The sequence below is a fragment of the Tenrec ecaudatus genome, chromosome 6 (assembly GCF_050624435.1).
Source record: "Tenrec ecaudatus isolate mTenEca1 chromosome 6, mTenEca1.hap1, whole genome shotgun sequence".
NCBI lineage: Eukaryota > Metazoa > Chordata > Mammalia > Afrosoricida > Tenrecidae > Tenrec > Tenrec ecaudatus.
The window spans coordinates 136,059,897-136,080,318 of record NC_134535.1 but is presented as its reverse complement, the minus strand read 5'-3'; the positions used below and the strand labels follow the sequence as shown (position 1 = coordinate 136,080,318).

At 41.8% G+C, this 20,422-nt stretch overlaps 1 long non-coding RNA gene across 1 annotated transcript; it reads left to right on the top strand.

Moving 5' to 3' along the window:
• The first annotated feature begins 706 nt into the window (after nt 1-706).
• Nucleotides 707-20,081, top strand: LOC142451272 (uncharacterized). The gene is made up of 3 exons (XR_012784977.1): nt 707-1,034; nt 2,184-2,396; nt 19,926-20,081. It is a non-coding gene; the product is annotated as an uncharacterized LOC142451272 (long non-coding RNA).
• The last annotated feature ends 341 nt before the right edge of the window (nt 20,082-20,422 follow it).

The window sequence follows — 20,422 nt, the reverse complement described above, 5'->3', positions numbered from 1 at the left end:
TACTGTTTATTCAAAATGGCAATCTTTGGAAATACAAAATACAAGCCCTTCAGCAGGAGTTGTCAGCTATGAAAGATGCACAGCAGAAGTGTGAAAAACTGGAGAAGAAAAAAGGGAAGTTGGAACAAAAGGTGGTCCAGCTCCAAAGGGAATTAGACCAAAACCAGAGCAAGCTTGGCCAAGTGGACCAGTTTACATGGAGAGTTGAGGAACAAACAGAGGAAGTAGTCTATGAACTCCAACAAGTCAAAATGAGTTTACAGGTAAACTCGAACTCTTTGATCTGTTCTGTGCTTTCACTCATGGAGTTGAAAGTTACATGTCAGATTATGACATTGCATGTCTTTCCTTTACTTCGGTTCAGTCATTTGTTTGTAGATTATTAGAAAGATGGTGGCATTTGCTGCTCTCTATAATATGTCAGCGCCATCATGATTGTTACTGAGTTGCTCTTAGAGGATAATGATGCTCTTTACAAAATCCCTTGATGATTAAATCTAGTTACCATACAGAAGACGCCTAAGAGGCTAACCAAAAGAAAGTTACGATGTTACAAATGATCTGTACATTGCTTTAGACTTACTGTATTATATTTTTAAGTTTAAATGAATTATTATGCTTTCAAAGACATAACCACATAAGCAATAGCTTGACAATGATAGTGTGGTTTATAATTCCTATGTGGCAGCTGACATTGATGATTTTTAAATTCAACTTTAAAAAATGTACTTCTGATTTATTTAAAGTTGCTCTCAGGTTCACTGAGAAGAACTAAAGATAAAAATGCCTGATGATTATTTTTAAATACATCCCTTTGAGTGGTTGTAGCGTCAAGCACAATCCCAGGGTCATAGAGAACACTTATGGGAGGAACAAACTGCTTCACTGAGAAGGGAGATGGAACAGAGAATGAAGGTGCTGGAGCATGAATTCTCTTCGCAACTCTATTCACAAAGAACAGAAGCAGAGAAATACAAACAACTCTACCTTCAAGAATTAGAAGTGAAGAAAGAGTTCTCAAAAAAACTAGACAAGTAAGTCAAAAGAGAACCACCGATACTAAATTGAACTCATTGACAGACTTCTGAAACCTAAGGTTTAGTGAGCCGGTTTTGTGATTTAAGAAGTGCAAAGTGGGCAGTATAATGTGGGAAACAGCATCAGCAAAATCAGTTTATCTTTCCAATGACTAAAGAAACATTTGGCAATAGAAAAGAACGGGCCCTCTTCAATTCCAATATAGTCTCCTGTCAGCCAGCTTACATCTCTTTCCTGTTTGGGCTTTGTTTGGCTTTATTATTATCATTGTCTATATTATGATCTTCTTGAAAGCCTGATGTACTACTAGTTTACAGTGGTTGCTGGAGCTTTCTAATGTATACACACTTTACATTATAGAATTGCATTTCAGCATTCCCTGAAGTAGAAACATTAACAGAGCGAACTATGTTTTAGAAGCTGAGGCCTGGTGGTGCAAGCAGTTGGGCACTGAGCTTCTTAGGAACAGGTTGACAGTTTGAGTCCACCCAGCCGCTCCACCGGAGAAAGATTTGGCACTCTGCTTACCTTACCTAGAGATCACAACCAAGAAAGCACCCTGGGGCCATTCGACTCGGTCACTGGGAGCCACTCTGAGTCAGCAGGGACTCACCAGCACCAAACCTCAAGCCAAACTGAACCATAATCCACTCCCTCCCTGGGAGCCCACTGGGAAAAGGTATTCCGGCCCGGGCTGGCCCATATGGCCCAAGGCTCTCCTTGACTCAGGCCACCACATTTTTGTCCTGTGGAGCAGCTGGGGTGCCCACAGTCACTCTGTCAGCCATCAGCTGAGCATTTCAACCACTTTTCCCCCCAGGGTTTCTTCCTGACAACAAACGGAAAACCAAACTCACTGCCACAGGGACTCATGGCGACTCCCTGTGGGTTTCAGAAGCTGGAAATGTTTAAGGGAGTAGAAAGCCCAACAGCACAATTTCTATCCCAAGGGCACATCTCATACTGGCCTTGTGAAATTGTTCATACTTTTATTACCACCAGAGGGCGTTTTAGGAAGAAAAAAAAAGCACCTTTCCGTATAGTTTCTCCATTATAGCAACGTTTAACTTAATGAGCTTGACTGAAGAATCATTTGGGAACAAAGAAGTGGAGTAAGAGCCGTTTGCTTTTTGTCATCTTCACAGAAACACTGAGAGGCTCTCTGAGGTCAGTGCAAATCTAGCCCTGGAAAAGCAGCAGAACCAGACCTTGTTCAACAGCCTTGTGATGCAGCAAGCCCGAGAGGCATCTTTCCTTGGAACTGCTCCAACTAGTTCTATACCTCATAGCAATTTACATTGGAGTTCCTCCCGCAAGTAGGCACCAGGATGCGGATGACAGCACAGATGACCACTTGGGTAAGGTTTGTTATATTATACTGTAAGGTGCCGATTTCTTATATATTAATCTGGCTGTTAATATGGCGAAATAATCACTTGTTTATTTGCTCTGTACATGTTCAGCTAATGTCCTGCGTAGCCATGCAGGAAAGAAACCTACGTTTCACGCTGGTTTCTGTTGCTGTGGCTCTCTTTAAGAAGCTGGGTCTCTCTTCCCTGGAGGAAAAGAATTGTATCACTGTTTCAGGTGAACTCGTGGTTGGAGGTCGCTTCCTTTGGCCATGCAAGTAACCTTTCAGCATGTAGTTCATCTTTTACAATTGCCTCGCCAGCTGATAATGTTGGGAGAATGACAAAGCTTTCTAGTCTCATAAGGAGGCTCAGTCTTGAGAACACACAGGGGCAGTTCTGCCTTGTCCCCTAGGGTGGCGATGGGCCAGCAGTGACTCCTTGTCAATTAGTGAGTCAGCTGATAATGTCTGAATGCTAAATAGACGACTTCATATGCATTTTGCTCATTTTTGGTTTCAGATTTCACATTCTGGTTCCCTAGTGAAATAGTGTATCCTCTGTGTTAGAAGGGATTGTCCATTTTCATTGGTTCCTCATTCAAGGATATGTTGTTATAATTACAGCAGTTGAAATTAACCTGAGCAAGAATATCGTGAGATTTTACAGCACATAAAATTCTCTTCTCAGTATGAGTCCTTCCTCTGAGTTTGAACTTAAAATTTTTATCTCAGACAGCTTTATAAATCATATAAGCATTATAAACTATATAACTGATACTGTTTTACCAAAGCTTTATTAGTACCTGTGTGTACAGCCAGTACCCAAGACAATGCATGGCACAGACGACTCAGTAAATGGTTTTCATGTGCTTCAAATCACAAGATTAATTTTACTCTGGATTTTAGTGCACTGTCAATTTCAGAATTTTTCTCCATTCATCTTAGTCATGTTGCTATTCCTCCAGTGTCCATTCAATTCCTCCAATGTCCATTTAATTAATCCAATAATTATTTCTCTAAATATTGTTATATAAATGTATCAAAGATAAAAATAAAACCTCAAGGTAGAACATTGTTTGGGTCATATTTGTTCCCCAGCAAGAAATAGAAATAGACTGCCGGTTTCCATCATCAAGTTTATTCTGAATTTCAGCTGTGGCGTCTGTCTATGGGCTTGTTTCATACATGGAAGCTCATACAGTATGTGTCCAGTCGCAACTGACATGTGGTGTGTTCATGGCCAGTAGCAGAAGCTATGCTAATAGGTTGTGTTCATTTATTTTTATTCAGTAACTTTAGTATATATAGGACGGTTATAGCAACTCTTTCACATCTCATACCTGTACATCACTGAGCTACAGAACACGTTTTATGGGTTCGTTTCTCTTAAATTTCCTTTACCAATCTCCATTTCCCCAAACAAGAGGAAACAGCGAGCATAGTAGAAGGGCGGCTTAACTAGAGGAAAGATCTACTGCTAATTGGCTGGGTGACCTCTGAGAAGCCCGACAGTCTCTCTGAGTCTGTATTTCTCCAATGTCAAATTAGGGAGTTGAATAAATCACTACGTTTCATATGCGAAATAAAAGAAATAGAACCTTGGTTTTTGGTGTTAAAGGAGCTTCATGAAACCGTATTAACTGAGGCAGTGTTGTGGGGAGTTATTATGTTAGTTGTAAAAAGTGGTCTCTAATTAGCCTGCCTCCTGTCATGTTTGTCCTTCTGTGCTCGAGGAATTTCACTCAGCAGAATGGCCTCCAGGCCCATTTGTGCTGTGCGGTGTGGCTCAGATTCCTTGCTGTTGCGAACACTGCAGCACGCTGCATGGTTACGTATCCCTTCTCCCACTGCTGGGCACTGAGGCTGAAACTACCACCTTGCCATCCATCCTGGATCGTGAGATGATCTACATGGGTCTGCGTCGCCCTGGTCCTCTCACCGCTCTGTGTCATAGGAAGGGATCCAGCTGATTTTCCTGGGCTGATTCTGTCACTTTTGTTTAATCATTTTACTGATGACTCATGCAGCTCTTCTCATCATACATACATACATACATACATACATATGTTGTGTCAAGCACATTTGCACACTTGTTACCATCATCATTTTCAAAACATTTTCTTTCTACTTGAGCCAACGTATCAGCTCCTCACTTTTCCCCCCTCCCTCCCTCACTAATCCTTGGTAATTTATAAATTGTTATTATTTTTTCATGTCTTACACTGACTGATGTCTCCCTTCACCCACTTTTCAGTTGTCCAGCCCTCAAGGAGGGGGTTCTATATAGATCGTTGTGATCGGTTCCTCCTTTCTCCCCCCACCTTCCCCGTACCCTCCTGGTATCGCTACACTCGTTGTTGGTCCTGAGGACTTTATCTGTCCTGACTTCCCTGTGTTTTAGCTCTTATTTGTACCCGTGTACATGCTCTGCTCTACCTGCAATTGTAAGGGAGAATTGGGATCATGAGAGTAGGGGATGGGGCGGGGGAAGCTTAAAGAAGTAGAGGAAAGTTGTATGTTTCATCGGTGTTATACTGCACCCTGACTGGCTCATCTCTTCCTTGTGACCCTTCTGTAAGAGGATGTCCAATTGTCTCCAGATGGGCTTTGGGTCTCCACTTCGTACTCACCATCGTTCACATTGATATGATTTTTTCTTCTGGGTCTTTGATGCCTGATACCTGATCCCATCGACAGCCCATGAGCACACAGGCTGACCCTGTAGCTGTGTTGAATTGTGACAATTCGGTCCAACAATTTCTTTCTGAAGAAGTCTGGGAGTTTTAATGTATGTAATCATATCAATCACAAGTAAAGTTTTACTTCTTTGCCAATGAAATACCTTTTGTCTTTGCGTTGCCTGCGAGCATGTGTTAAGGCTTCCAGGCCAGCTTTCAAAGAGAAGGGTAATAGAGACAGACATCCTTTTTCACGATCTTTTGGGATCTCCTCGTTGTACACAACTCGGGGCTTTATGAAGTTTGGGGTAAAATGAAGTGAGAAGCTAGTGGTGCTTTTCAAGTCCCTGAATATATTGGTTTCTAATTCCAGAGAGTCATAAAGCAAACCAACTAGATTTCTGCTTCTCCTTTCTTCATGGAAATACTAACTTCTGCTTATCCTTTCTTCATGAAAGTTTTCCTGGAATCTTTATGTACACATGAATGAAGTGTTACATGCACAATACATATTTCCTAATAACTTCACTACATTTTTTATCAATCAGATTTTCACGTGACACCAGGACATTGCTACATTCTGCAGTTGTGTACATAAGATTCTTCTGAAAAATCTTAATTTTATTTTCAAAAATATTTTTAATTCTAAAAATTTTTTACAGGTAATTAAATTTCTAAAAATACAGAATGGAAAGTTCATTCTAGTTTTAAGGACAATTTTATAAAGTACAAAAAGCCGATGTAGCTTTTCAACCATGAAAACTATTTAATTTTTATATCAGTAAGATCAGGCTTCACTCTTCTAAAATGATATATATCAATATTTGAATGTTAATCAGAGTAGATTAAGCAACATTCTTCCTTAATTACCTAAAATGAAGATAAATTGAAAATATGTTTGCATTTACTTTTCTATTTAACCAATTCCCAAGTGAGTTCTTATTTCTAAAATATGCTATAAATGATGACTACATATTGGCACCTTCTTTTTTTAAAATAATTTATTAGGGGCTCATAGAACTCTTATCACAGTCCATACATATACATACATCAATTGTATAAAGCACATCTGTACATTCTTTGCCCTAATCATTTTCTTTTTTTTTTCTCCTCTTTTCTTTTTTTACATTTTATTAGGGACTCATACAACTCTTATCACAATCCATACATATACATACATCAATTGTATAAAGCACATCCATACATTCCCTGCCCCAATCATTCTTAAAGCATTTGCTCTCCACTTAAGCCCTTTGCATCAGGTCCTCTTTTTTTCCCCCTCCCTCCCCTCTCCTCCCTCCCTCATGTGCCCTTGGTAATTTATACATCGTTATTTTGTCATATCTTGCCCTATCCGGAGTCTCCCTTTCGCCCCTTCTCCGCCGTCCCTCCCCCAGGGAGGAGGTCGCATGTGGATCCTTGTAATCAGTTCCCCCTTTCCAACCCACTCACCCTCCACTCTCCCAGCATCGCCCCTCACACCCTTGATCCTGAAGGTACCATCCACCCTGGATTCCCTGTGCCTCCAGACCTCATATGTACCAGTGTGCAACCTCTACCCTATCCAGCCCTGCAAGGTAGAATTCGGATCATGGTAGTTGGGGGGAGGAAGCATCCAGGATCTGGGGGAAAGCTGTGTTCTTCATCGGTACTACCTCGCACCCTAATTAACCCATCTCCTCTCCTAAACCCCTCCATGAGGGGATCTCCATTGGCCAACACTTGGGCTTTGGGTCTCCACTCTGCACTTCCCCCTTCATTCAATGTGGTATATACACACACACACACACACACACACATATACATGCATACACACACACATATATATACATATACACACATATATCTTTTTTTTTTTTTTTTTGCATGATGCCTTATACCTGGTCCCTTTGGCACCTCGTGATCGCACTGGCCGGTGTGCTTCTTCCATGTGGGCTTTTTTGCTTCTGAACTAGATGGCCGCTTGCTCACCTTCAAGCCTTTAAGACCCCAGACACTATCTCTTTTGATAGCCGGGCACCATCAGCTTTCTTCACCACATTTGCTTATGCACCCATTTGTCTTCAGCGATCCTATCATGGAGGTGTGCAGTCAATGATATGATTTTTTGTTCTTTGATGCCTGATAACTGATTCCTTCGGGACCACTCGTCACACAGGCTGGTGTGTTCTTCCATGTGGACTTTGTTGCTTCTGAGCTTGATGGCCGCTTGTTTATCTTCAAGCCTTTAAGACCCCAGTCACTATCTCTTTTGATAGCCGGGCACCATCAGCTTCCTTCACCACATTTACTTGTTCACCCACTTTGGCTCCAGCAGTTGTGTCGGGAGAGTGAGCATCATAGAGTTCCAATTTAATAAAAGAAAGTATTCATGCATTGAGAGAGTGTTTTAGTAGAGGCCCAAGGTCCTTCCGCCACCTTAATACTTAACCTATAAATATAGACACATAGATCTATTTCCCCATCCTTCTATATATATTTGCATGTACATGTCTTTGTCTAGACCTCCATAAATGCCCTTTGACTCCTAGCTCTTTCCTCCATCTCCCTTGCCTTTCCTCATGCCCTACTACCATGCTCCATCCCCACCTGGGCTACAGTATACCTCTTCTCTAAGCAAGCTTACTCTTGATCATTTCTCACCAGGCGTGCCACTCCCCGCTCTCTACCACTTTGGGTCCCATGTTGTTCCCTTGTCCCTGTGTTTGTTAACACCACTTCCTTACTCCCCCCACCCCAAGTCCCCCCGGAACTGTCGGTCCCGTTGTTTTTGCTCCAGATAGTTCATCCAGCCTGTCCTATTCAGACAGACTTGTGGAGACACTAACATGCACGAAAACAAGACAGAGGAAAACAAAGCAACAGTATACAACCAGACAACAAAACAACAAAAACAAAACACTTCACAAGAGAAAAGCTTGTAGTTAGTTCAGGGATCGTTGGCTGCACTCTCCCAGTGATTTGCCTCGGTGTGGTGGGATCAGGTCAGGTGCCATTCCCACACTGTGTCTCCAGTGCTGTCCCCTGTATCGCCCTTAGTCACTGATTGGCATCATTTCTTATAGTGGGGCCAGCCATGTTGTTCTCTCTGTGGACTGGCTGCTCTACTCAGGAACATCATCCTCACGGCCTGGTGGGCCAGGCTGTGTTCCACTCTCCCATCCTGCCCCTTCATCTGCTCCCGTTTGCTCTGATCAGATATGTCCATCTCCCGGAGCTGCAGAGTCAATGTCGTCCTTTGGAACAAATTCTTTTCGGGGAGGGACAGGAATCCACTTAACTTATGGTGCTGGGGCCAGCCTCCCAGACCTCTCCACTGGTTCCCTACTCCACGCCGGGATATTTCATTCACACCTTGCGACACTGGGTTGAAGTCTGGTCCCACTTTCCCTGTGGAGATATAAACAATACCCTCCCCTTGGGTGGATTAGTGCCCCATGCCCCCCCTACCCTTTTCTTCCTTATATTCACCCTTTTGTTTTCCTTCCCCCCCCCCCTCCACCATTGTCTACCATGTGCATCCCTGGTTTTGGTCTGGTCTCTGCCATACTACACAGTCTTCACCCCAAAAATGTTTGTATACAGTAGCTTTTTCCCCTATGCCACTTTTGCTTTTTTTTTTTTTTTAATTTTTTAATTCTTACCTCAGCGGGCTCATGTTGTACTTGTCCTTTTGTGCCTGGCTTACCTCGCTTAGCATGATTTCCTCCAGTTCTTTCCCATGCCTCTATGTGCCTCATACGTTCATCACTGCTTTTTAGTGATGCATAGTAATCCATTGTATGTATATACCACAGTTTTTTTAATCCAATCGGCAGTTGATGGAAATTTGGGTTGCTTCCAACTCCTTGCAATTGGGAACTGTGCTGCAATGCACAGCAGAATACAGATGTCTGGTCTTGGTTTGTTTCTTGCCTCTTCTGGGTATATGCCCAGTAGGGGGATTGCTGGGTCATATGGTAACTATTTCCATCTGTTTTAGGTATCGCTAGATTGATTTCCATAGTGGCTGTACGTACTTACAGTCCCACCAGCAGTGGATGAGAATTCCTGTCTCCCCACAGCCCCTCCAACACTTGTTGCTTTCTGATTTTTTGAATTGGGCTACCTTTGAGGGTGTCAGGTGGTACCTCATTGTTGTTTTAATTTGCAGTTCTCTTATGACTAAAGATCGGGAACATTTTCTCATGTGTTTGTTGGCCATTCGGATTTCTGTCCCTGTAAAATTTCTGTTCAAGTCTTTTGCCTACCTTTCAAGTGGGCTATTGGTTTTTTCTTTTTGGAATCTAGCAGAGTATTGTAAATTTTAGTAATAAGGCCTTTGTCTGAAGTGTCATTGCTAAAGATGTTTTCCCAGTCTGTGGACTCTCTTATTACTCTCTTGGTGAATTCTTTAGATGTACACAAGTGTTTTATCTTCAGTATATCCCATTTGTCAATTTGTGCCTCCTCTGTGTTTGTGTCCTTCCCTATTTCTGATAGCCTGTGTATTCCCTGCGCCAAAGTTCTCAAGTTGGTCCCAATTCCCTCATTGATGACCCTAATAGTTTGGGGTTTAACTTCAAGGTCCGTGATCCACCTTGAGTTTATTCTTGTGCATGGAGTGAGATAAGGGTCTTGCTTCATTTTTCTGCATGTTGATATCCATCTTTTCCAGCACCACTTGTTAAAGAGGGCATCTGCTTCCCATTTGATATTTTTGGGGCCCTTGTCAAAGATCAGCTGTGTGTATGCTGATGCTTTTATTTCTGGGTTTTCAGTTCTTTTCCATTGGTCTGAGTATCTGTCATTGTACCAATACCATGCAGTTTTGAGAACTGTGGCTGCATAGTATGTGCCAAAGTCAGGTAAAGCAAGCCCTCCCATGGTGTCCTTCTTCTTGAGGAGTTCTCTGCTAATTCTGGGCTTCTTCCCTCTCCATATGAAGTTGGTCATCAGTTTTTCCATTTCTTTGAAGAAAGATGATGGTAATTGTATCGGGATAGCATTAAACTTATATAGTGCTTTTGGCAGAACTGACATCTTAACTATATTAAGTCTCCCAATCCAAGAGCATGGAATATTCTTCCATTTGTTGAGGTTGCTCTTGGTTTCTTGTAATAGTGTTCTATAGTGTTCCCTATATAGATCTTTTGTTTTTTCAGTCAGGTGTATCCCTAGATATTTCAATTTGTGTTTGGCTATTGTGAAGGGTACCACCTTTTTGATCTCTTCTTCTGTGGTTTTATCTGATGTGTATAAAAGTCCGATGGACTTCTGTTTGTTGATCTTGTATCCTGCCACTCTGCCAAACTCCTCTATTGCTTCCAGTACTCCCCTTGTAGAACTTTTGGGATTTTTCATATATAAAATCATATCATCTGCAAATAACGATAGTTTCACCTCTTCCTTCCCCAGACGAATACCTTTGATGTCACTTCTTTGCCTTATGCTGTTAGCTAAAACCTCCAGCACAATATTAAATAGGAGTGGAGACAAAGGGCATCCTTGTCTGGTCCCCTTTTTCAGTGGGATTGTGTTAGTCTTTTCTCCATTGACTACCACTTTGGCTGTTGGTTTTTCATATATAGCTTGTATTGTCTTGAGGAACTTTCCTTCCATTCCTATCTTCGCTAGTGTCTTAAACAGGAATTGGTGTTGGATGTTGTCGGATGCTTTTTCTGCGTCTATTGATATTATTATGTGATTCTTATACTTTTTCATGTCAATGTGTCGAATAATACTAATGGTCTTTCGTATGTTGAACCATCCCTGCATCCCTGGTATGAATCCCACTTGGTCATGGTGAATTATTTGTTTTATATACTTTTGTATTCTGTTGGCTAGTGTTTTGTTAAGGATTTTTGCATCAATGTTCATTAGGGATATCGGTCTGTAGTTCTCGATTCTTGTGGGATCCTTGCCCGGTTTGGATATCAGAGTTATACTAGCTTCATAGAAGGAGTTTGGGAGTTTGCCATCTTTTTCTATGTTCTGGAAAAGTTTGTGTAGGATTGGTATTAGTTCTTCCCTGAATGCTTGGTAGAATTCTCCAGTGTAGCCATCTGGTCCAGGGGATTTTTTTTGTTGGTAATCCCTTGATGACCTTTTCTATTTCTTCTATTGCTATGGGTCTGTTGAGATTCTTGATGTCCACCGAGGATAGTCTAGGGAGGGATTGTTTTTCCAGGAATTTGTCCATGTCTTCCAAATTGTTGAATTCATTGGAGTACAATCCTTCATAGTATTGTGTAACTATCCTTTTGATTTCATTAGGGTCTGTTGTAATGACCCCTCTTTCATCATTTATTCTTGCTATTGAGATTTGTTCCCTCCTTTCTATGGTTAGGTTTGCCAATGGTCTATCGATCCTGTTTATCCTTTCAAAGAACCAACTTTTAGCGATAATAATTTTTTCCATAGTTTTTTTATTTTCCCTCTCCTGAATCTCAGCCCTGATTTTTATAATTTCTTTTCTTTTGCTATTAGTAGAGTTGTCCTGCTGACTCTGCTCTAGTTTTTGTAAATTTTGTGTCAGCATATCCATCATGAGTCTCTCTTCCTTTCTTAGGTGTGCTTGTATTGCTATGAACCTTCCTCTGATGACTGCCTTTGCTGTGTCCCATAAGTTTTGGTACGTCGTGTGCTCATTTTCGTTGGTTTCTAGAAATTTCCTGATTTCGTCTCTGATCTGCACCAGTATGCACTCCTTTTGCAGTAGAGAGTTATTCATCCTCCAATTATTTGCTCTTATTTTCTTTGTCTTTTGTTGATTTCCAGTCTTATGGCACAGTGGTCAGAGAGAGAGGTCTGTATTATTTCAATGTGCTTAAATTTATGTAGATTTGCCTTATGCCCCAGCATGTGGTCTATCTTCAAATATGTGCCATGGGGACTTGAAAAGAATGTGAATTTTTTTTATATTTGGATGAAAAGCTCAGTAAATATCTATTAGGTCAATTTGTCTAATTGTGGAGTTTAGCTCTCTAGTCTCCTTGTTGAGTTTCTTTCCCTGTGATCTATCTTTCTCAGTGGGTGGTGTGTTGAAGTCACCCACTAAAATTGTCGAGTCTGTGATTTCTTTCTTAATCTTTTGGAGTGTTTGGTTGACGTATTGAGCTGGTCTCTCATTCGGGGAATATATGTTTACAATGCTTAGTGGTTCATTGTCTATGATTCCCTTGAGCATTATATAGTGTCCCTCCTTATCTCTTTTTATGGTTTGCACTTTGAGGTCAATTTTATCTGAGATAAGGATTGCAACCCCTGCTTTTTTTGTATTGCTGTTTGCTTGGCAGGTCCTTCTCCAGCCTTTGATTCTCAGCCTATTTTTGTCTGTAGCCATGAGATGTGTCTCCTGTAGGCAGCAAATTGATGGGTTGTGTTTTCTAAGCCATTCTGCTAGTCTCAGTCTTTTAATGCCTGAGTTCAGGCCATTGATTTTCAGGGTTATTATCTCCATGTGCGGACTCTGTGATGCCATTTTATACCTTTTGTGTTGGGAGTTTTCCTACTTTCCTTTCTCATAAGTGTGTGTTTTGTGTGTGTATCATTCTTGACTTCTTTCCATCCTTAAGCCATTGCTATCTTGGGGTCTGTTTTCTCTTTGTTGTGCTCTGGGTGAGGTTGTTCTATGTGTTGGTCTCTTATTTGTGCTTGGTGAGTGTTGTTCTTCTGCCCATACTGAGTCGGTGATGATCTTTTGTAAGGCTGGGTTTGTTGTAACGTATTTTTTGAGTTTTTCCTTGTCTGGGAAGACTTTTACTTCTCCATCGATCTTGATCGATAATTTGGCTGGGTAGAGTATTTTTGGATTTGCGTTGTTTTCTTTCAATTTTTGGAATATGTTACTCCACTCTCTCCTTTTTTTTCATAGTTTCTGCTGATAGGTCTGAGCATATCCTTATGTGCGAACATTTATATGTGATTGCTTGCTTTTCCCTAGCTGCTCTCATGATTTTCTCCTTTTCCTCAAAGTTGGATAGTTTAACTATTATGTGCCTTGGTGAATTCTTCTTGGGGTCCCGTCGTGCTGGTGTTCTTTCAGCCTCCTGGATGGTTGTTTGGTTTTCATTCATTAGGCTGGGGAAGTTTTCCTCCAAGAATTCTCTCGCTATTGTTACAGATGACTTCTTTGTTGTGTCTTCCTCCGGTAGGCCAATAAATCTAATGTTGTTCCGCTTCATACCATCAGACACAGCTCTTAGGTTTTCTTCGGCTTCTCTGATGCTCTTATTAGATTTTTGTTCACATTTATTAAAGTCTGCTTGGCTGTCCTCCAAGACACTGATGCGGTTCTCTGATTCCTCCAATCAATTCTCAAGGAACATGATTCTTCTATTGTTTTTCGTTATCTCCTCCTTAAGCTCCTGTATTTTCCTTTGGTGTATGTCTTTTATCTCCTCTGTCGTTTCATCCTTTTTCTGTATTGTTTCCCTCATATCCTGCATGGCTCCAAACAGCATTCTGAGAGTTTCTTTGTATGGCATCTCAATGTCTGCTTCTTCTATGTATGTTGCTATGTTCAGGACATCTTCTGCCTTTGTCTTTTGTTTCTCCTGTTTTTTCGTTGAGGTCGTTGGGGGTGATGGCTGTTTGCGTTGAGTTGTTTTTGAGGGACCAGGTGCCATTTTCTAGTCTCTCTCTGGAAGACTTATAGGAATGCTTCTTTGATCTTCCTACAGCTGATTTTGCTACGGGATTAACCTACCACTTCATCTTCCTGTGGATTCCTTATCAAGGGAGTGCCCCAGATGGCAGGGCGACTGCCTGCCCGCCCCAGTGTTGCAGAGGCTGGGCTAAAGTTGCTGCTATTGGTTTGAATATTGATAAGTGTTAGCTGAGCTGCCTTAGGTCCCCAGGTACACAGGCAGGAACTCCCTGGTGAGAAGTCTGAGGAGTATCCCCTGGAGAGCAAGCAGGCCTTACCCTAGCCTTGGGCTATCTATGCAGGGTGGAGCTCACCTAGCTGGGTGTGACCCAGGCGCAAATGCCCTAGGGCAATGGGAGTGTCCCGTAAGTCTGCAATGGAGTGTGAGAGACCAGGGCAGGAACAAGGGGGGGAGAAAAATCAGAAAGTGAGACTAGATTGTGCAGGGGTACAGGGAAGCCAGGGAAGCAAAAGAAACTATGTTGCTGAGTCCCACTCCCTGCCTGTGGACCTGCAAGGGCTTACTCCCTGCCCCAAGCCCCAGCAGTAGTCCGCAGCTCAGCCCCAAGAAGAGTCGCAAGAAAGCTGCTGAGCAGCCCCCCGAGAAGTGGGGGGACAAAGAGCAGAGCTGTTAACAGACGCCGCAGTGTAGCTGAAGCTTGATCCCTGCCTTTGGAGCTGTGGGGGTTTGGGTTTAGTCCCTGCTCAGACCACGCAGCGCGACTGTGGCTGTGCCTTGAAAAAGCCCCTGAGCAGCCCTCCAAGGCTGTGTGGGAATATAGAGCAGAGACGGGAACAGAAGCAACGATGTAGCTGAACCCCGATCCCTGCCAGTGGAGCCACAAGTGTCCTGTCCCTGCCCTGAGGCAGGTAGGGGAAAACTGTGGCTGTGCTGAGATCAAGCCCTGCTACAGGCTCCAAATGGTCCCTGTTTGGGCAGAACCAGCAGCTGGGCTAGGGTGGAGCCCCAGCCGGCTTCCACTGAGGTAAGCCAAAAGCCCCCAGCCCCTCAAAACCGCGTGGATCTGTGCCTACTTATCTTTATGATGCACCTCCTGCGATCCAGTGGCGTTGAATTTCACTATGACCAACTCTCCTGGGATGGATTCTGCGGAGTCCCTCTGGTCTATTGGCACCTTCTTATGGAAGAAATTTCTTCTATACTCCTTCTACATTAATACGTAAGCACAAAAGAAAACCATTTTTAGCTGCATAAGTTTGCTTTAAGACAGGAGGTATTAGAGAAATAACTTAAGTTTAACTTACAATAGGGTCTGCCTTGATATTGATATCTAAAGCTAGAGTTCGAGACTTCTTCAAATCAAGTGCCTCAACGTTGAGGCTTTGATGCACACTTACCCTTTTCTTCCCTAAAAACAAAATTAATACTGAGTGTAAAATTAAGTTCCAATCATTCTGTACATAATTAGGCCTTAGCTCATATTTCTACTCCTCCCTTCCTTCACTCGACTTTTTACTAGATCTCAAACACTCTAGGTCAGTGGTTCTCAACCTTCCTAATGCCACGATCCTTTAATACAGTTCCTTGTGTTGTAGTGACACCCCAACCATAAAATTATTCCGTTGCTACTTCGTAGCAGTAATTTTGCTACTGTTAGGAACCGTAATGTAAATTGTAATGTGGTTTCCGATGGTCTCAGGTGACCCCTGCCAAATGATGATTCAACCCACAAAGGGGTCACTACCTACAGGTTGAGAACCGCTTTTCTAGGCAGTCCATTGACTCTCTGTTTCCTCCCACTGCTCAGCCACCCACCCTCATCATTTCGCACAGTATACCTTACTAAGTTGAACCTTCTCTGACATGGGAATTTCATGCTGTCTTCCTCGTCCATTCTTCTCCCTCTCTGTCTTTTAGAAAGGAGCCCTGGTGGGCACTGGGGTTGCATTGTGGGCTGCCAACTGCAAGATCAGCAGTGGAAACCTCCAACGGAGAGAGACAGACGGGGCTCTCTAAGGCCCTAGTGTTACAGTCTTGGAAAATCTCCCCTTTTCAGTGGGTAGCTGTGAGTTGGCATTGACTTGATGGCTGTGTCTAGTGTGGTTCCGCCTTTCATAACAGCAGTTCGGGGTTGAGGGCAAAGACTTGGTGATGCTGTGGGTCTGTTGTTTGCTGGCTGACCACAAGGGTGGTGGTTCAAATCCACCAGCTGCTCTGAGGGAGAAAGGTGAGGATATCTTCCCTCTTTAAATATTCATCTCAGAAACCTGCTACAGGGTCTCTCTGAGTGAGAATCTATTTGATAACAGTGGATTTGGTAAGAGTTACCGTGTTATCTGGTCATTATTCTCTGACATGCAACTTATTTTTCTTGGGTGGTCCTAAAACCTGACACCCAAATCACCCAAGCACGATTCTCTCTCTTCACTAATAATATGTGCATTTGTCATTTGAATCCTACACATTCTAAGTATACTTTCCCATTTCCTCTTTTCAAAGATGATTTTGATTCAAATATCGACAATGTTCTGTTTCCTTTACTGTCATATGCTTTTATAACATGTCTTCAAATTGATGGAGACGTTTAGCATTATGGTAGTAGAACAGCTCGGTGAGCTCGTTCTATAGTGTGTTGAAAGAGGTGCCAGGTTTTGCCTGGAGGCTCCTAATAATGACCTCATCATGGGTAGGTGCCACAGAGTTGATTTCTAGACCTACCGACCCTGCATACAACCCAAGGAAACCCTGCCTGGTGCTGAGATGGATTCCAACTGCTAACCTTGCACCACCCAGGCACTCTGTTCTTCATGCAAAACTGTCTGGCAGGAAAGCTGGGATTTCTACTCCCATCACCTGTTGCATTCTCAGAAACACACACACAGGGGTTGCTGAGTCAGTATCGACTATGGCACTGAGTTCAGTTTGGGGGTTTACTACTTGGTCTAAGTTTAGTCTGTTGACAAATACTTCAAATACTTTACCCTTTCTCTGCCTTTGCTTCATTTAAGGGCAGTGTAGAATAAGTAAAGGAATTCCTGAGGCATGCAAACCCAGAGGTTGGGGGTTTGAGTCCACTGCTAGGTACCCTGGAGGACAGACTTGACAATCTGCATCTGAACAGTCATGACCTTGAAAAGCCTACAGATCCACTCTGCACACATGGGGCTGCAATAGCTGGGATCATGATGCCAGAAAGTTAAATCAGAAATAGTAAAGTAAGAAAAAGGCTCGAAGGTAAACAAGTGGCCATCTAGCTCAGAAGCAACAAAGTCCACATGGAAGAATCCATCCAGCCTGTAAGATCGTGAGGTGTTGAAGGCATCAAGTATCAAGCATCAAAGAACAAAAAATCAAATCATTTTGAATGAGGGGGTGTACAGATTGGGGACCCAAGACTCATCTGTAGACAACGGAACATCCCCTTACAGGTGAGTCCTTGGTAGGACACAAGCCAATCAGGGTGCTGTGCAGCAATGATGGAATAGACAACTTTCCTCTATTTTTAAATGCTTCCGCCCCACCCCACTCTCATGGTCCCCATTCTACCTTACAAATATGGCTGGACCAGAGAATGTACACTAGTACAGACAGGAACTGGAAATACAGGGAATCCAGGACAGATGATCCCTTCAGGAGCATCAAAGTGCGGATAGCAGGAGGGTGGAGGAAGGGTGGGTGAGAAAGGGGGGGGGGATTATAAGACTCTACATATAACCTCCTCCCTAAGGGATGTACAACAGAAAAGTGGGTGAAGGGAGACGTAAGACAGTGTAAGATATGAAAAACTAATAATGATTTATAAATTATGAAGGTTCATGAGGGTGGGGGCAGTGGGGAGGAAGGGGGATAAAAGGAGCAGCTGACACCAAGGTTCAGGGAAAAGGCAAGTGTTTTTGAAAATGATGATGGCAACAAATGTGCAAATGTTCTTGGCACAGTGGATATATGTATGGATTGTGATAAGAGTTGTACTAGCCCCAAAGAAAATGATTTTTTAAAAGACTGGGAAAGAGGCCACAATAGAAAAGGGAAGAAACAGAAGTAAGAAAACGAAAAGATTTTGAACTTGCTGTAACGTAAAGCTCCACACTGCCTCCTTAGTGAGGAAGTCTCCACGGTTTAGTGGTTAAGACTCAGAATTTTGGAGTAAACCAGGAACAAACTCGGTCCTGCTACAGAAAGACGATGGAATTCGTTTCTCTGTTTCTCTCATTTGGGAAATTGAGTATTTGGCTATAGAAAATAATCAGTTGAGTAGAATTTTTAATGTTAGTTATTATTCATTGTTTTCACTCCCTTTGCTCTTCTAACCTGCATGTTTACATTTCACTTTTTGGTTGTAATCCTATCATCGGCTGCTGTATTTTCTAGATTTAGATAGACAGTTAAATTGGGAAGGAACATCTCACCTTGACCCCATGGATTCTTCAAGAACGGATAAATCCTAAATGGGGAAGGGAAAAATAATAAGCTTTTGGTGTTGATACTCACTCCCCCACCCCACCCCACCCCAAGGATCTTTGCGGTATAAAATAGTGGGGGCCTCTACGCCAGCCTAGGACTTGGTAAGGATTTCCCAGGTATTTCTAGCTTCCAGTTGGAGAGAGAGTGTAGGTCATACCAAGTGAGGGTTCGTGAAAACATTCAGAGAAAGAGGTCAGCAACTCTGGTTTGGAATGTTTGACCAGCTGCTTCTCTGAATCCTTTGGGCTCCTTTCTAGGAAATGACAGTTCTTTATCTCTTTATGTTCTTAACTAGAAGTAAATTTAGCCTATACATCTATACCTTCTATTTCCATTGATGGGACTGTTTCTTCGAGAGAGAGATTGGTATACCTAATCAAAAGAGAGGGTCTAGTTGCAGTGATAAGTTAAACTGTAATAAGAATATATTTTTTGCCCATCAGATTAAAAAGATGTCTGTTATTCAGAGATGGCAAGAATATGGCTTAAGAGGCACGCATTTCTTGGTGATGGCCTTAGTTGGTAGGCAACGCTTTGTAGCGTGGCACAGTTTGCATGTCCTATTGCCCTTTTAGGAATTTGGTCAATATATACTCTCACGCTGTGTGTGGACAAGAACATGTATCACATTTGGTGTTATTTCTGACCATGAGATCATAGTAATGAGATCATTGGATAACTTATAGAAATCTCACAATTATGAGGCTATAAATGGCAATTAAAGTGAGTACTGTTCCTGTTTTGGAAGTTCTTCGTGGTTTACTGTCATGTGAAACAAGGGAATTGCAGAAAAATCATTTACCAAATCTGGGATAGTTTCTATATAAAAAGTGACTTTGCACACATTGAACACAGTGATGAAGGCAGTAACAGTCAATACTTCTGGCGAGTAGGATTAGGGTTTGAGAAATTGGAAGACACCATATTTTTAATCTCATGCTCATCTGTGCCTTCTCATAAATAAACATTTTATAATTATCAAGAAAAATGTAATGTTAATTGTATAGAATGAAAATATTTCAGTGATGTGTCTTTTTCATATTTTTCCTGGGCTTTTATTAAATCTCAGTTTGTAAAGACCATGTTAAGATTATCAGATTTGCATTGTTAATAATGTTTATTTGATAAAAGTTTCTTGATGTTGGTTAATTCCTTTTTACATTTCCATCCAATTTTATAAAGCTGAAATATAATTAGATGTTCAAATAACAGCATAAGCATCCTAGCGTCCAAAGACAGAACATTGTCATAAGTGAACTAACTGTCAGTGGTACCATGACTCATGACCTGATGGATTAACCCAAAGGCATCTTGTGAAAGGCACTGAGAACTGAAGTATTTTACTAATTGGCAATGGGTTGGAAACGAGGTATCAATGAGAGTCATCTGTAATTCCAGTTGTCAGAAATGGGGGAAAGTGTGACTTACCGAGGAGAAGAACGGAAAGACAGGTCTTTCCTGACAGTTCTAGAGTGAGTAAGTGGTGGAAATCCAAGTAGTCAAGGGAGCGGCCTCTCTGTTTAGCTTTTGATCCCATGACTTCTAGGCATTCCACATCTTCTATGACAAAGCACGTAAATACACTATACTTTTAAAGGTAAAGTTTTTTTTTGGTCTACAGGGTTCTGAGTTATTGCTTTGGATATAACAGACTTTAAGATTAAAAATAAAATATTTGAAGGAATATCTAAAAAGGAGGAGGCACTTATTTGAAGAGTACATGCATTTTTTTATTTCTTCTATTGACTGGGTTTTATTTCTCCTAACATTTTGTCTTCTTTCCCCTCTGCATTTCTGTTGTAGAACTCATATGAATGAACAAAGCATTTCTCGGCGACACCTACAAAAGTGCCCGCGACTCTAACAGAAGCCTTACTGACCTATGACTTTGGATGCCAGACTTTTCCTGTGTTACAACATGTGATTTTATTTTCTTTCTGACTTAATCTGTGAGCCATGTTCTTTAGCCTTTTTTCTCCTTTTTTGAGAGAAGTTTTGTTAATTATCAAATTCCCTGATTCCTGTGTGTTATCAATCTATTAAAGTTTTTTTTTCAGGTAAACATTTTCAGCTTTGCATTTCTGTTATGAAACCTAGCTATCTTATATTATTCATTGAGTCTTGTCATTACAACTTTAATTACTAAAATATGATTTCCATTAGTTCCTTGAACCTGTTTTTAATAGCTGCTGTGAAGTATTTGTGTACTATATTCAACATCTAGAGGCACTCAGAGACAGTATCAATTTCACCTTGACACTCACCTGGCAAATTTTTTGTTGAATTTTAGATATTATAAT